Genomic DNA, 15000 nt, shown 5'->3' with positions numbered 1-15000 from the left:
GAAGTGCCATAAAATATCCAAAGTTATATAGATGTACCAAATTGTGCATTTACATGTTCATGAATATGTATAAATGTATTAGCTTACAGTGAGCGAGGCTCACTCAGGAGGCAATATAAATCAAACAAGCCTAAAATGTTTGCTACGTTGAATATGCATTAATTCCTTTTATTTCTTTACTAGTTTTAACGGTGGTCAGATCATTTACCACAGAAACTATTGTCTTCAAGGCTGTAAGCGGCTTTAATTCTGATGGTGGTAAGTAATTTTCATTAAATGTCAATTTAGTATTAATTCACAGCAAAGCTTAAATAAAATTGTGTTCATTAATCACCCTGCCGTCCAGAGGGCTGCTAATTAAAAGGTTTGCGGCCTAGCTCGTTAGTCACCCGCAGACCTGATTGTTAATGTCGACTCATTGTCCTCCTTTTCACCGCCATCATTTATTTCCGTTGCTGTTCTTGTGTACGCTTGTTAATTATTAAATTACTTTTTTTGTCCCTTGTGACACTTTTTTGTCCCCTTTGGGTACCTGTCAGCAGCGTTGCAGAGGGAGAGGATGAGGAGCAGTGCTTCACGGGGGCGTGGACCCCCAGGCAGCACTGGTCTCCATCTTCACCAGAAATGAAGCAAAAATAATTAAAACTTAAATAATGACACAGCAACTGGTGGCATATTTCACTCAACACATTTCTAATTGAACATATGACACATTACCACTTGATAATTTTTGCAGTTCCAGAGGTGGCTGTGAGTGTTTGTCATGTTGGACCATGTCTGCCTTCTTGTGAAAAAACACTGGTTTTACTTTTACAGTCTATGTTTACTTTACACTTTGTTACAGAAAATGACAAGCCGTCTCTAATCTACCTGCCTTTTTTTGTCATTTTTATAAAACATTTCTACTAGTTGCATGCACTGTACACTTCAAGGTGGACTGCACAAAGAAACTGATTACTTCACACAGCTTTTGAATTGGAATATACTGGAAAATTAAATATCAGTAGAGTTACTTTAGAACCAAACCACTTACCTTTTGACTTGCAATGGAGCAGAGAGAGTTGAGCGTGAGATGTGATCGGTTGCGTTGGATGACATCACCTTGGTCTTGGTCTAGGGGTGAGCTAGTTGGTGTGTGATCTTGTTTAGCTCAGCAGGGCAACTGTAGCTATGTGGAAGGCGATGTTTCTGAGCATGGCTTGTGGAATTGCAATGTGGGCGCAATTTTAGCTGTGACTGGAGTTTTCCCTCTATTGCATCAGCTCACCTCATGCATTTGTTTTAAGGCTTATTAGGTAAACAGTCCTGTTTGTTTGTTGGATTTCTATTCACAATTCATTAACCTCCTTGCACTGGTCTGCTGGAGATTTGCATTCTGCATGTTGTTTTTTCCTTGATGACTGTGACCATGGAAACATGACCGCAAGCCTTTCCTTCCACAGTACAGCAGAGTGGCTGAGCAGATGAGGAACTTTTGAAAGGTCCGCTGGCTCTGCAGTCTAAGTGTTTGATCCATTTCTTTTCCCATTTCTGATAGACAAGATTCCTGGTATGTTTTCTTATAAAATAAGTCTATAAACAGGAATTTTAGCCTTTCAAGTCCTGGGATCCTCTATGTTATTTTTATGAAAGCCTTTTTAAGGATTCCTTTCAGGAATATCTCTTTTAGAATTCGGAATTGTTTGTAATGGAACTGATGTCCACCATATTTCTTCTTCTCCTTCTCCTCGGTAATTATAAACGTGAATTCTTGAAGGGTCATTATTGGTGATGATATCTTGTTGTGCACTAATAATTAAGAGGGGAGTTCTGAGTGTGTCATCGCCTGAAATCGAGATGTAGAGAGAACACCCCCCCGCCCCAAAGCTTTCAGTTATGCGCTTGAGCCGCTTGCTGCCATACGTCACTGTCAATTCCATTTGCCAGTGTGGTGGAGCTCAGTGTGCAGGATTTGTGTGTTAAATAAAGGTCAGGGTGAAACACACAGGGTCATTGCCTGCCTGGAACGTGCGCGTCTGTGCAGATTTGCAATACCAACACTAATTCAGGGATCAGTTCCAATAATAAAATGCATATTGTAAATGTCAAAGCATGGCGGGCCAGGAGTAATCCATCCATGCCGGGAAAGGACGGATGGGCTCCGTGCGTATTCCTGAGCGCAGGACAAACACTCAGTACGCAGCAGCATCTGCGGAAGGCTGCATCAGCCTGCATGGATTACCCTTCCATCCATTCCTTCCTTTTGCTTCCTTGCCGTCAAAGATGGACTGGATTCGGGTTTGCATTTCCAATTAAGTTAAGTAGGGTTTGAGTTAAAAATAGTAGTCCAGTGAAACATGGTTTTAGTGGCAAAGATGGTCAAGTAATGTCACAGAAACACTGATTACAAGCCAATGCCTGTTGGGCATGAATGGAAGGACATCTTAGATCTAAGTCTTCAATATATTATTTAACCTAGACTAGGTTACTATAGGATACTATACAGAGAAGTTTAATAATAGTCTTATTGTAAGAGTATGTGCTCATCAATTTCATCACTCACATTTCTGATATTTTGTAGTCTTGACATTTCACTTTTTTTTTTTTTTTGTAATGTAATTAAATAGACCTGAGTTTTGTTTTTTGTTTTTTTTTCCCTGTCTGTGCACTCGATATGTCCTACAAGTAAGCAGACGGGGATTTCTGAGACACACACCTACACACCCCCACACCCTCACACACCTGCACACATAAAGTAAGCAACCCAAAAAAGAATCACCGGGCACCCTGCGTACACAGCTCGTCACTTTACCGTCAGTGCAATAAATAAATGAACTGACAGGCTAAATAGCAACAGCAACAAACTGGGTGCGGGAGAGTGGTGGTGCATGAGGCAGGAGGGGTGCCGTGACTCACCCACACAATCAGGAGCAGGAGAGTTGAAGGTGAGCTTGAGTCACTCACCATGTTATCAGTGCCTGTTTCGGTAGCAATGTCAGAGGCAAAGGCAGCTTCTTCTTTCATCACAACACGGCACAGGGGTGGTGGATATGGAGAGGGAAATGACTAACGGCCTATTGTGTAATTAATGAGGACAGTGTTGATTTCCGCAGATAATTTAGCACGCTTGTGAGCGTTTGACTCCTGATCTCCATTTACCCTCGCTCTGTATCTTTTATGGGCCCTCTAACGTGGGAGGAGAGTGCTAACCTTGAGCGAACACGCATGTATACACGATCGCACGCCCGCCTATGTACACATGCACGCAACGCGTCTACGTGTTTGTCCGGTAATGGTGGTTAACAGAGTCATTGTGTCAGGGCAAATGACTATTTCAGTGCTGTGTGCAACAGATGATCTGAAAATGGTCGTGGATATGAGAAATAATGTTAATTCCACATCCTCATCCTCTGTGACTTAGTACATGTTGATCACAGCAGAACTTTTTTTTTGAAACCATCCAGTGTGTGAAACTCAGGCGTTCCCAGCTGAAAGTGCTTCACATTGGTGAGGTGCTAATATGGTTCGATGAGCAGGACTCATCTGGGGTTGATTTAATACTATGCAGATTACTGCTGGCTAAGGAATTAGAGTGTGGATACTGGCTTGTGATCATATGCTCATTATGGAGGTCATCTGGAAGTGTATACACAAGTGAGACAGAGACACGTTTTCTTCCTGTTTTCCTTCTTTCCATCTCGCAGCACTTAGCAAATGACAGTGGCACTGCTGAAATGTATGTGTGTGTGTGTGTGCGTGTGTGTGTGTGCGTGTGTGTGTGTGTGTGTGTGTGTGTGCGCGTGTGCGTGTGCGGCCGTGCGTGTGTGTGCGTGCGCGTGCGTGCACGTGCGTGTGTGCGCGCGTGCGCGTGTGCATGCGTGCGTGCGTGCGTATGTGCGCATGCATGTGTGTGTGTGTGCGTGCGTGTGTGTGTGCGTGCGTGCGTGTGTGTGTGTGTGTGCGTGCGTGCGCGTGTGTGTGTGTGCGTGCGTGCGTGCGTGTGTGTGTTGGAGAAGGGCTGGAGGGTCATGAACTTACCCGTTCATCTTCTCAGCTCTGACAGGACTGACTTTTTACCGTGGTTTCTACTGTCCTGTTTATTCCAGGTCACACCTGTAGCTGCCTCTCCTCCTGCATATCTCAAATGCTGTTTCATCGACGGTTAGCTCAGGTGACAGAGTGCCCTGCAATCCTCGCCGTTTTCCCCGCTGGTAAACAACTTACAAAGACATAAAACCAAGCTATTCCAAGGCTCAACATCTCAGATGTTTGTCTATTAGTTTGGCAATAAATATTTAATCATTTGTTGATCTTTCTGCATTTATTTATATTTTTGCATATCCATTGGTTGTTTTTTCTTTTTCTATTCTAGTGTTATGACCCACAGCTCAAAAGTATAGCAAAACTGAGTAATTTTGCCAGTCGAGTTTATTTACATCTGAGAATATTGTGCTGGTTCGACATTCGTCTAGATAATGTGCACTAAGAGGGTAGCATGTCCCTCGTGTGATGCACAGCGAGGACCATACAGTTAAATGACTCCGTCAGAGCGGTATTCATTAACTCACCAAGTCATTATGAGAAAGGCATCACTGTGCTGCTCTGTAGTAATGAAACGCTTTGTTACAAGGCTAGCAACGGCATCCAGCGCTTCTTCAGCTTCGGCTGACCTCTGTGAGTTTGCAGTTAGACGCTGTTGCAACTGGCTGCGTCGTTGCCTGAAGCTGTTCTCTTGCTGGCTTTGGAGAATAATGATTATTACTTGCTTTGTAAATGCCATCAATGGCTGTGTTCCATACCGCGATATTGCACCTTCATGTCGGTTGCACAATTTATAGCCATTTTATTGGTTGTAGAATTATGATGTCCTGCACATCACCAACACTGCTTTTCTGCTCAGGACATGCATGCTGGATTTAGCTCTGTAGTGCACTCACTCCAGTCAGTGAGTACGCAGCACTGAACTGTATACAATACCCCGACTTGGACCCCATGTAAATATATGATACAGGTCTCTAGCACTTCGTGGTGGTTCCCTTGTAGTTGACTGTGTCCCGAATGTGTGTGTAACATTTTCCTGGATCAGCCCCGTAAGCCTGCCTGTCCTGGTGGCCTGTCTAAGGGTGACTGGCTCCGTTTAATTAAAAAGCTGCACACACCGTGAAGCACGAGAGCCCCTGACCATGCGGCAGCCTGCATAAATAATTCACCAGCCGAGGTGCGGTTTGGGGCTTTCAGTAATGAGCTCAAAGCTAGCCGCAGGGAGCTAAACAAACCCACCCAAGCAGCGCCTCAGAGGGGCCCAACCTTGGCACGCACGGAGCAGGATTCCAAATGTTTGGCCCACTGGTAACCCATGCGAAACTCCTGTTACCTGCGGTGCAGCAGACAATAAAGTCCTCATGCTTATGGAAATCTCGCGGAAAGGCGAACGCTTGGCCAAACGGCAGTGCAACTCGAGTCTGAAGAGACCCTCCTCCCAAGTTTAGCACGAGAAGCTCATTAAAGACCACGCCACGCAGAGTCCCCTGTGCTGCCAGTTTGATGTGAGCTAAAATCCTAGCCGGAGGTAAAATTGCTTTTTAATGAATGAAACATTTCACCCAAATGTAGATGCAAATTCACTCATATGCATTTTGAGCTTTTAGACCTTAACACGTGACACACTGCTGTCCCCAAAGAGGAACAATTGCACCAGTTGTGAGGTTACACCCAATGAACGTACAGTAATGAATTAGGAAAAAAATAACTATATGCAACTAAATCTGATTCGACATAAAATGAGATTTTAAAGAGATTTCCCAAGCGATACATCATTGTGCATTTCCATTGCCATTTAAAACTGATTCTTTGTCACAAGTGCAATTATCAATCATGCCATCACATAATTTCCAGATTTAAAAGGATGGCTGAAAAGGGAAGAAAAAAGTGAACAAAGATAGATCATCAGAAAAAGAGAGCAAGAAAAAAAATCTGTCAAGGGTATTATGGAAGCGGCTCAAAAAGGGAACCATACATCAAAGCAGCGGACAGCCATTTGTTAGAGCAGAATAATAGCTGTGATATGTGTCGGCCCCTGTGACCTGGGGAAACAATAAAGCAAGTTCGGAGCAGGAGAAGAGCGATGACCTTGTGCTGCTGAATCCCGCCCAAAAAAAAAGGAGAAAAAAAAAGGAGTGGGAAGGAGGAGAAACAATTACAATCTATATAAAGTCTGATCCTGTCCTCCACAACTCGCTCGGGAGAAAGAAGATTGCTGTCTGGTCCCCTTTAGAAAACCTCTTTTTCACCAGACACTGGGCATGGAAGTCCCTCCGTGAGATTGGTCCTTCCACAACAGTAGCATTGCTGGGAGAGCAGTCTGTCTGTCTGTCTGTCTGTCTGTCTGTCTGTCATTCTGTCTGTCTCTCTCTCCCACTCTATCTCTTTGTCTCATAATCAACCAGAGTTCTCACTTAGGCTTGCAAGGCATTCATCGCTCCACCATTCGAGGACATAATTTTGAGCGCCTCGTACACTGCACAAGTCCTGCTCTGTACTAGTTCAAGTGTTGCTGCTATATGTGCAGGGGCGTCAAGTAAGTAGTAATAGGAACAAATATTAAGTAAAAGTTCAAAGTGTTATATGCTGCGTTGGGTAAAAATAAACTCCTAACTCCTTTGCCATTTCATGCTCCCATCCTTTCTGCCTCATTTGTACTTTTTACTTACAGCTATGGTACGGCAATTTCAAATAGTCAGGCTTTGTAGAAAATAGAAAGTACAGAAATGCTGCATAATTCATTTTTTAAGAGAAGTAGCTTCAGCTTTATGTAATGAAGAGCGAATGGAGGTAGGACGCACACACTGAGAACCACTTTTATTGAGGGCATATCCAGAATCACAGTAATGAGGACGGCCCAGGGTCAAAAAGCTAAGGGATTCAAATAAAGAAACAAAACCGGAATACATTACAAATGTAAGAAAGCAAAACACGAAAACTAAGCAGAGAGAACCCAGAGTAGGAAACTAACAGTCTGAAGGAGCAAACCAAACACAGGACAGGCTAGCGGCAAACCAGGCAACAAGGCGCTACACAGAAGCGCCCTTAGTGCAACCGCAGGTGAAAACCTAGACACAACTATAGTGTCATGAGCATCATCAAAGTCCAAAAAACACAAGAAATAAATACACAGGGCAAAACAAGAAACAGCTAAGACAAATCAAGGGTGGAGCAAGAACAGAGCCAAAGCAAAGGAACACATGGCTAGGCATCACTGTGGGAACTGCATCACCAAGAGAGACAACTGCGATGATTTTTGTACTGCATGCTTGTCAATTTGCATAATACATTATGCACAGCAACATTTATTACATTAAATTAGACGAAATAGTATAAATTAAGCAAGACATAACCTTGTACTGAATTATAATTCAAGGCTATATATATATATATATATATATATATATATATATGTGTGTGTGTGTGTGTGTGTGTGTGTGTGTGTGTGTGTGTGTGTGTGTGTGTGTGTGTGTGTGTGTGTGTGTGTATATAAAACAAGTCCTTTATGGCTGATTATCAATTTGATCTTCACTATCATAGTTCACAGAGCTTTTTATCAGATCCGGCACTGCATAGAGTATATTGGCTGCAACAGGTGGGATGGGGCCTATTCCTACTGGCAAGCCTCAAGAACCCCACAAAAAATCAATCTATTGTACAGAAAATTGTAAGGACAAATTAAAGAGAGCCATTCACCTGGCTCTTAGATGGTGGACACCCACACACTGCATACGTTGTGCTTTCCAGATAAAGGTGTGTGGAAATGGCAGAGCAGTCTGGGCATTCACACGGCGGCAGCAGGGCAAAGGGTGTGAACGGAGTCATCGGGGGGTTTCACCCGGCTCTGAATGGAGGGATAGGGGTCTTCAGGCTGAACGAAAGCATTGCCGCATGCATCTTAGACGTCGCGCGGCTGAGGAACGGGGAAGACAGCCGGCTCCTTCTCTGTCTCCCTTCCTCTTTCTCTCTCTCTGTCTCTCCCTCTCTTTGTGAGCTGATCTTTATGTGTGCCATGGCAGACCATAAAATCACAATGCCTCAGAGCTCCAGAGCAATAACTCAGGCCTGCAGCAGAGCCATTCGTTTTTACTTTGGCCTGGACTGCTATACAGATCTATTTGTTCACACGCTCCAGTGAGCATTGAAATGGATCTAACTTAATGGTCGGGTGACTGACCAAAAATATTTGATCCTATTAGAATTGCTTGGTGAGTCCACCAAGTATCTTTTCTTGAACTGAAGTGTGAATGGAAAAGATTATGATATTAAACAATAGGATTTTTTAATGTTACAGAGCCATGTGTGCTAATTATCTTAGCATTAATTAGATTTACAAGTGAACTATGGTACTGACCCATTTTTATGACCCACTACTAAGTTGTACGTCCTGCCAGACTCATCTCCCCCCAGAGAACTGAAACGTCCTTAAATACGTTGGAGATCTTTAACAGTTGATACAATAGAGTGTCTTTAACTGATTGTTCCCAGAGACCTGCTGAGCTCTTTAAGTGAAAAATATGACTGGAGCTCCAGTGGTAATACAAGGTTATTGATTCCTCATGTGGAGAACTTCATCCAGATAAATCCCAGAGCAGTGCTATTACTTATGATAATGATTATTGCATATGTGGACCTATTTTTAGGCCACTGCCTGCATTAGGAATGTCAGGGTGTGAGTTAGGAGTTTGCACTCTAAAGTTGGCACAAGAACTTGAGAAAGTGGCTAGGAGTTTGTGCATCTGTTCAGCCCGTGTCACAGGATACTGCTTTTAAATAATTAACTAAGGCACAGGAATAGAGTACAGAGAAGCAAAACTATCAGGGAAAGAAACATCCAGGTGAAAATCTGCAATGCTGCTTTAAAATCATGACTAAGTTAAACAAATCTAAAATTGTCAAACTTCGTGTTGTGCATTTATTACTTTTTAGAAATTATTTTTGTTTTGTAGACATAGAAATTTAAGACATAGTCTGATTTTCCTGTACAGTTACTGCACACACGTGCCATTTTCTAGACCTTGAGAACTTCTAAATATTCCCAGTATACTTTTAGCTGAGAGCTGGTGAGGATGGGAGGTGCATAGAGGTTCTTTGCATGCTTTGATTAGTGTTCCTGACAAACAGGTGATGATATGGGACAGTAGGTTGTAATGGGCCCACAGAGGTCACAGAGGCTGTTAGAGAGCGTGGGTGGGATGGGTGACCGTCCTTAATGCCTCAGGTTTGCATTTATTACAGGCATTTGTTGGAGGATGGGACTTGATAAATACCATACCTGTCACAGAGAGAATCTGGGAAAGCGCTGCCTGTCTGGCTGGCAGGAGTGAAAGGTACTGTGTGCTTAATTTCTTCCCAAATCCTCATGCTGTGTTATGACCTTGCCTTCCTCTCTCTTGCCGGTCCAGCTTGACTTTTTTTTCTTTTCCGTCACTTCATGTAGCTGTCACTCAGTCAAAGAAGCTTTCCGAAGAACTCGCCTCAAAATAGCCCCTCCTACCTTCTAAATGCCTCAGAAAAAAAGCGGTAACTGATGCAGATGTAGATTTTCTGATTATGTACCTCGGTTTATAACATTTTTTGACAGAGCAATTGAAATGTAAACTAAAGTGTTAAAGTGTCAGCTGTCTTTGAAACGTCAGAGCCGGGTTCTTCATGTTTATGAGGCCTTTTGCACAGATACAAGGTTACGCGTTAAGCCGGATATTCCTCCTTGTATTATAAGATGAAACACCTTGATAGCGAGCACAATATTAACACACCATCTGGAGGGTTCTGTCCTTTGCGGCGTGGCTGGGGCTTGGCTGTCTGGCTTGTTGACTAATATTTCTCCAAAGAAAAATATAGAACAGAAGCAGAGAGATGTGAAGGACGTGGGGGGGGCGGGGCGGGCGGCGCAGACGTCTGTGCCTTCAATCCAAAAACCTCTGGCCGCACGTGCGGCAAATAAATTCATCACCCAGCAAGCATGTCTTGTTCTGACACTAATTTTAGGACCAGAGCAGTGGATAATGAACATATTCAATGACAAATGGAGAATGCTCGCCTCCATAGCGTTTGTTGCGCCCATTTGCATTCTGCGGATTACCTCGACAACACCTGGCGTCTGGGGTATGAGGAGGGTGCCGAAAAGGATGTCTCTGAATAGCACACCATCAGCCTGTTTCTTGATGACAACGCTATAGTCCCATTCCTCCTGTTTAGATGGAGTGGTCTTTTTAATGTTCGGGCCTCGGTGCAATAAGTGGGTTTGGGCCATCCCACAGGCCCGAGAATAAACCTGCAGAAGACGTACAGCGAGCTGTGGGTGTGTATGCCCTCGGGCGTCGTCACGGGTCAGTAAAAGGTTTGTTTGAGTGCCATTGTTCTCTGTGGGTTGCTGTTAGAGACATGAGCCTGCTCCAAGTGGCTGTCTGTGCTGTGATGAATAGCTAAGCTTGCAAAGTGTGTGGCAGGCAGCTGAGCACATGAACAGGAGCAAAACTTTGAACTATTTTTTTTTTTAACCTTAATCAATATTACTCTCCTTCAGGCTGAGCTTAACAGTGCTCCGTGAACGTCTTACCAATGCACCGGCAAGCAGAAAAGTCATTCTTGCAGGCAGGTGTTTTTTGTCACATGTTAACATTTTATCACTGATGCCATCTTGACAGTTTCCCATGACAATGCTCTGATAATGGTTATTAACACAAAAACACACAAAAAATCCATATTCCACAACTTGTTGTTTGTCAGTTTGACAGTCCTCTGTATTAGCCACAGCATCCGCCTGCGGGATGAGAGGCGATTACTCTGAGACTCTCAATTAATGAGCTCCCCAAAACTGTTGTCATTATTATTATAGAACCTTATCAAACATTTCCAGGGCTCTCCCTTTCCCTCTCTGGAACAGAAACCATGTGTGTTTCGAGCAGTGGATCCATTAGCATCCTTAGTCCATCCAAAGAAAATGATTTGGCATGTTTTCTGCAGGAGCCTTCACTTTGTGCGGGAAAGCCATTTATTTGCCACATAATAGAATTTTCAGCACCCAGGAGTGCCAAAACATTGTGTTTGTGTTTCTGCAATAAGGGTTCAAGGATGGGACTTTCTTTGCAAAATATCAGACTGGGCTTTCATGTGTTTATCTTTGGCAAGGTAATTGAAATTGTGAGGCGAAATATGCACAATCTGGCTAGGCTGAACACAAATTATCTTTTGTTCTGCCCATATTAGATATGAAAAACAAAACAAAAAAAAACCCATCCCAATGGAGAGATTACAATCTTTTATCAGATAGTTATTATTTATGTTTGTGAGTCATTTTTACCTCCCAGTTTTCTAGTGTCTCCCTTTGCATGACTGTACCATCATTTTTGGTTCACACGTGCCCTGCTACTGTGTCCTTTCAGACAACTGGATATGTGATTGTTTCTGTGCCTATTTGGAAAATGTCTGAGAAAATTGTCTATGATCATGTTATTATATGCTATATTATATGCTATATTAACTTTATTAGGTTCACTCGCTCTATACCAATACATAACAGGCTTCTGTACTTTGTCAATTGTAAGATGTGCTCAAAAATATAGGTAATTCCTGGGGTTTTATCAATTTCGTATAAAACATGTGTACTAGTTCTCTGACACCTTTCTTGTTTTTAAATATTACATATGGCATTTGTGAGTCTTACAGGATTTGTACAGACTTGCAGATGGATACACTTTAATGCTATTAGGTGCCTGGTGCTGAGATACAATGTGATTGTGAAAGAGAGAGAGAGAGCAAGAGAGAGAGAGAGAGAGAGAGAGAGAGCGAGAGAAAGAGAAATTCCCAGTGACAATCAAAATGAGTTGTCATGGAAGCTAATAGTGCAGCTGGGACTCTTAAACTTGGGGTCCCACCTGTGGCATGTGCATCCACACTGCTGCACTAGACGCACTGTCAGGAGGATTCAAACATCATCCGGAATATTGGGCCTTGGTCTGGAACTTACCTTTCCTCGGCCTCCGTCAGCTTCTGTTTGATAAAAGGAGCTGGTCGCGGGTTCCGTTAATCAAGGTATGATTGCAATTTGCACAAATATGCAATTTATTCTTGCATGTGTACAGAGAAGAATGTGGTCTATTAGGGGTTGAGCTCAAATTGTTTTGCGCACAGGATATGCTTGTACTGAATGCCAAAGTTATGCCAAAGTTAGGCAGCTCCGAGTTTGCTTTACTAAAGTGTTCTGCACAAAGGCTGACTGAACAGGGGGAACAAAATGCAACACAAGGTTTGTTGCCTTGGCATTACGTCTCACAAACTTCACCAACAGTTCCAACTTGGTATGTAAACAGCTATGTAAAACCCATACACAGATTTCACTGCACCCTTCATACAGCAGCTCTGCTTTTAGGATTTACATGCCCCTTCATAGAATTGTATAATACTGTTAATCTTAACATTAAGTGAGCACAAAAATAGCAACAGTGCTAATCAAAGAAACCATTGCTGCATTTATCATCTGTACTAAAAGCAACTTAGTGTACAGTTAGCCTGTTTGCCCAAAACCTATATGCCTCTTTAGGTTAAGAATTTCTTGTTTTGTCTTCAACAAGCTTGTTTCTGCCTTTGCTTCATGGATCTCTATGTTTATTTGCTGCCCCCATTTTTAGGTAGTCCCATATGCTTTACATATTTAACGCAACCTGCTCACTGTAGCAAAAACTTGTGTAGTGTCTATCAAAATGCAATGGCTGGTCTTTTGGTACGGTGTATGTCTATTAACCAGAAAAGCAAGCATGCAGGTAGCAGCAAACTCTGTTCCAGATTATGTAATATCCTTAAGGCTAAAAGCAGCTTGAATATACTATTTGCTGGTTTATTATGTATTACATAATATGATGTAAAATCAGTGTTTAAACACATAACTGATACAGAAATGGAGTTCACACTGCAAACCATTTAGTGTGGATTTCACGCAGGGACTTCATTGGTACATTAATTCATCACATACTTCATTACAGGCATTACATATTGCAGGCCTGGTCTCCTAGTGCTCACTATCCTGCTGTTCCTCTCAGATGGAGCTGTTCAGAGGGTCTTCCGATTGGCTTGGCAGGACCCCGTTAAAGGTCGGACTTTGTCTCTTTTTTTCGCCTGCGGCCATCTCTCTATCTTTCCTCCTCTCCCTGCCTTCCCCTTCTCTCTCTCTCTCTCTCTTTTATTTTGGGTCTTGGCAGCACTTCAGAGTCTCTCATTTATTCATCCGATGATTATGTCTCTCCCTTTCTCCATAAACCCTGGGAGGTCTGCAGGGATTTTTAGCATTTGACTTTTGTGGAAGTGTCAGAGCCAGAATAAGTGAAATAGTAAGTCTGGCTCATAGACAGTATTGTATATATAATGTTGCTGACCCAGTTGTCATTTGAAAGGCTGAAATGAACGCCTTACCACATCTTGTCCGAGAATCATGTCAGAGGGCACATGAACAGAGTTCTGAACTTCAATCTAATTCCACTCTGGGCTGGACTTTTACATTTTTTTCATTTTTCCACTGGTCTTAATCTTAAAATGTTAAATTATGCAGATCTTATATAGAATAGCTGAAATCTACCACTGCAAACCCTGGGAACAGCATACGTGCTACTTTGACACTATATACTAGGGTTTCTGTCACTCATATCAACATCATTTGCATATTCAAATCCCATCATGGAATGCCTATAGAATATCACGATAGGGGCAGGTTTTGTGCGTGCTCCAGTTAACACGCACACTGCAGTATGACCGATTGTCCTATTAGCAGGGCTTTCTTGTGGTTCATACACTGAGAAATCAGAATAGTTAAATGGAGCAGAGGGTCCTGAGGGCCTGCACAATCAGGCACAGCAAATGAGGCACACAGTGAAGGGAGCAAAAAAAGAAACTGCACTTGCTAAAAAGCGCTGACACAACGAAAAAAAAACAAAAAAAACCACAAAGACCCCCCACCCCCCATCCCACCCCACCCCCAAAAAATTAAAAATTTGCGGAATTTTGTTGCTGGTGCTCAGTGATGCCCATCTAATTGCAACTAAATTTGATGGAACTTAATGTGTCCTGGTGGAAAATGTAATTTTATGTATTACGGATATAAGCTTTAGAATTGAAGCCCAATTAATGGAGTTGATTGATGCACCAATGGGTTTAACATAATTGATTACATGAAAAAAGTGATTATATGAAATAATTAGAAATGGTGTGCGACCAGGTCCTTTAGTGAGATAGTGGTTGTGTGGTCAGAGTGGACTGATGAGTCTGGTTGGTTGATTTTGGTTTTTCCCTTGTGTCTAAATGCCATTTGGCCATTTAAATGACACGTCTGGTGTACACCCTCTGATGGAAGTCTGGAAAAGTAGTGAACACCATGTATTTGGAAATAAATCACAGATTGTTTACCTTAGAAAGTTGACACTTAATATTTTTCAGATGTCAAAATTTTTTAACTGATTTAGGATGACCTTGCTAGACTTTTTTCAGTTTCTTTAAGTCACTCGCATGGGCAGGAGTCGTCGGTGGACACCTAGCGATGTTTTGACATAGAAGCTAACCGTCTGAACGTGTGGTCATTTGGTCAATGAGATTTCTCGTTCATTTTCATTTGTACTCGCCCTTAAGCACTCCACTTGTTGAAGAGTCCTGTTGGACAGGCAAGGTCAGCCAAGGCTAGCAGTTACTCCTAAAATGATAGACGCCCAAGAGTACCGGAGTAGAGACTCGTGATATCTGGCAGAAGCCAGTACTGTAGGGGGATATAAGGACTCTTCACCAATATGTGCGATCGCTTATTTATTCCTCCCTTCCAGTACAGGGGGTTTTAACATAAACTGTATATCTAATCTCGCATCATAGTGAGGATGTAGTCTAATTGCCTCTGACAGTCCAAGTGTTATACACCTCTGCTCATTACGCATCACTCACGAAGTGACATGCTTAGCTCTGTTCTCGATGTTATTAGTTCAGACAGGCAAAAGCTTTGTT

The 15000-nt window shown here is 42.6% G+C and overlaps 1 long non-coding RNA gene across 2 annotated transcripts in view; it reads right to left on the bottom strand.

Annotated features, from left to right (window-relative positions):
- The window catches only part of LOC118241594 (uncharacterized), a 2110-nt gene extending 933 nt beyond the window's left edge, over positions 1 to 1177 (bottom strand). For both annotated transcript variants that reach the window (XR_014125158.1, XR_004776223.2), the window contains exon 1: positions 1034 to 1177. This is a non-coding gene — a long non-coding RNA (uncharacterized LOC118241594). The remainder of the gene's footprint in view (positions 1 to 1033) is intronic.
- Between the last annotated feature and the right edge of the window lie 13823 nt (positions 1178 to 15000).

The sequence above is a fragment of the Electrophorus electricus genome, chromosome 8 (genome assembly GCF_041902795.1).
Source record: "Electrophorus electricus isolate QZ-2024a chromosome 8, ASM4190279v1, whole genome shotgun sequence".
Classification (NCBI taxonomy): Eukaryota; Metazoa; Chordata; class Actinopteri; order Gymnotiformes; family Gymnotidae; genus Electrophorus; species Electrophorus electricus.
The sequence above is the reverse complement of the archived record's forward strand: the minus strand, read 5'-3'. Positions and strand labels throughout refer to the sequence as shown.